We start from the raw sequence: 3102 nt of genomic DNA, 5'->3' as shown, positions 1-3102 counted from the left end.
AACACACAACGGTGTGCGATTAGCGGAACGCATTGATGAAGAGAGTGAGTTATTCGATCTGTGGCTGACGGAGGAAGTGCGGACGTTGGTATGACGGAATGAAGATTATTGCCTAAAAGTAAAGGTAAATGAAGATGGCAGTTGACGTAATATTATGGTGTCTGTTTGATAATGAAGGGATTGGTGGTAAACAAGTCTGTAGAGCTATCAGGCTGAAAATGCAGGCGTTTATCAAGGTTTATGTAGCCTAAAACAGACTTGCTACTCTTTCGAAAAAGCAAAGAGATAATAAAGTAAAGTACTTTTTTACTTAATTAATGGGGCTTTGAGATCCAGTGGTATGATTCGGTTTACCTCTTGTGGATGGATGGTTCGAAGGCCACTGTGGGCGAAACCTTGGGAAATGTGCTTTATCACAATTTCGCATCGTATTCAAGTGTAAAATGAGTACCTGGCCGTTAACGGTGTTTGCAATTGATGTTGGCTTGGGGCCTGTTGTAAAGCACTTTGAACTCATTGAGTGAATATCTGCTCGATTGGTGAACGCTGTAATATCCTTGCCGTGGCATCGATTGGCATAATATCACAATGATGAAGAGAATGAGTTATTCCGTCTGTAGTCGGCCTAAGAATCGCTGCTCAGATGACAGACTGACGGATATTGCGTCGTGATGATAAACATGACAAAATTTATCAAAGTCATTGTAGCTGACAACAAACATTTCCAATGTTCCAATATAAAAAAAGGTTTTAGAGGCAAATATAGGGTCATTAAAATAACAAATCTGGATATTATGGCTGTTTTTTTGTTGTTTTTTTTTTTGTAGCGTCAGACTAGCAAATTATTGACGTCTATTATTTGAGCAGAACACTAACAACAATGACAAAAGAAAACTTTCACTAGTCCTAAATTGAACATCGAGTCTAATTAACAAATGGTTACTCTACAGTACTGTCACACACAAAATCTTTTTTTTTTAAATTTGTCCAGATATTTATGTTCAACTTCTGTGTTTTTAAGGGTTTTACGGCGCTTGCAACACATTAAGGTTATATCAACGCCAATGTTCAACTTCTGTGTTTTTAAGCGTTTTACGGCGCTTGCAACACATTAAGGTTATATCAACGCCAATGTTCAACTTCAACTATCCACGAATAACGAGGAATGTCAACCAATATCAGAAATGTGTAGTTCTGGAACGTTTTGAAATAGTAAGTCATATAATGGGTTGATCATCATTCTAACTCGTGATTATCTATTTTTTGTAATGATCTATTTTTTCGAGCACCTACATACTATAATAATGAACTGATTTTGATCGTTGATGCCTCAGAGAATACTCTTGGTCTAATTTAGTTTCCACAATAGTATAATCATTAAAATAGAAATTAACCTGTACGCATTGAGCCTTTTAATTTTGTGATTTTCCTAAGTCAAAACCTTCACCGTGTTTTTTAATGTTATCAAGTTAAATCTAAAGTGGAGAAAGGTTACCAGATACATTTGCTCGAACCTACAGAGTTGATTACTGGATTGATTTTGATTTTTGAAGGCGCAAAATATTCTTAATTCTTAATTTCAAAGTAGTACAATAATTAAATATATATAAGTGTCTGTGCCTAATAAGCCTTTATTTACCCGCAAATTTTGCGGACTCTTCACTATTTTGAAGTAAAAATAATTCTCATCAAATTGAAAAATGTCGTTTTGTTAGTAATAAGTACAGCTGGTTTACTAGAGAACAAGGTTTTTATTCTTAATTCGACATAAAGGGGCCTTCAAATGAGATTCATACGTGCCTTGTAGACTGTTGAGACGTTGGCTGTGTCTACATCGTTTTAAGAAGAGGAAAGTGAAAAAATTGATTCAAGTTTATAAAACGACTTTTGGAATGATCTCTCTCTCTCTCTCTCTCTCTCTCTCTCTCTCTCTCTCTCTCTCTCTCTTTCTCTCTCTCTCTCTCTCTCTCTCTCTCTCTCTCTTTCTTTCTTTCTTTTTTTCTCGCCCCCACTCCTTCTGCCTCCTCTCTATATATTTATCTCGTTATCTATATTTGTGTAGGATTGTCTGTCTGTACACGTGTGTTAAAACACATTACACGCCAGAATTGTCACATGGCCGGGACGACATTAATACAAAACGTGAGTATTCTTTCGATTCGTGCCAAATGAAGGAACGGTGGCTGTTTACATAAGATAAAGTTTTAATTGCGTGTGGGAGATTATTGACAGACGCCAGTCGGAAGTTACACTTCATTTCAATATGCCAGATTTTTTTTTAAAAATTGATTCTTGCCTTTGGAAACGCAAAACGACAGAGGTTGTTAACAGGACCGTCACCTCACATTACCACATTCTACTGGGCGAGCAGTCGTAGAGAAAAATTGAATTTAATCGTGCTCAAAGCGCTTTACAAGGGGTCCCTGGTGAGGGTTAGGATAAGAGTTAGGGCCAACAGCAACATTTAACATATAGGACGGGACATGACGCCTGTTAGCCCATATTACAATTTTTTCGGACAGAGTCAACGCTGTTATACGTTAACGGCCAGGTACTCATTATACACATCTTCTTCTTCTTCTTCTTCTTCTTCTTCTTCTTCTTCTTCTTCTTCTTCTTCTTCTTCTTCTTCTTCTTCTTCGTCTTGTGGAAACCTCCAATATTGTCGAGGATCACTCCACAGTTTGTAGTGTTTTACATGTTAAACTTGCTAAAACTCTGCACATAGTACTAATTAAAAAAAAAAAACAGATTAAAAAGTCACGTTGTGAACTCTAGCAATCGCGTGAAGGCATGTTGGCAACCGTTTTCAGCCACTTCAGCTGGGAGGCTATTCCATAGTCGGGCAGTGGAAGGGAAAAACGAATACATGTGGGCGTCTGTCTTTGATGTCGTTTGGAAGTTTAAGGCACGAATTTTTGTAGTGACATGACATACAACCTTCTCCAAGGACTCAACTATGCGCCGAGCGAGGCTCGAACCCAGGACCTTCCGGTCCGAAAGCGAGTGTCATACCATTAGACCACATAGCCGCACAAGATGAGATGATTTTGCAGTAAGGTCCACTCATCCGGATCTGTCTTCACTTTTCCTCAGTAATGT

This window comes from Berghia stephanieae, chromosome 1, assembly GCF_034508935.2.
Source record: "Berghia stephanieae isolate SIO BIC M18660-M18661 chromosome 1, UCSD_Bste_1.3, whole genome shotgun sequence".
Classification (NCBI taxonomy): Eukaryota; Metazoa; Mollusca; class Gastropoda; order Nudibranchia; family Aeolidiidae; genus Berghia; species Berghia stephanieae.
The sequence above is the reverse complement of the archived record's forward strand: the minus strand, read 5'-3'. Positions refer to the sequence as shown.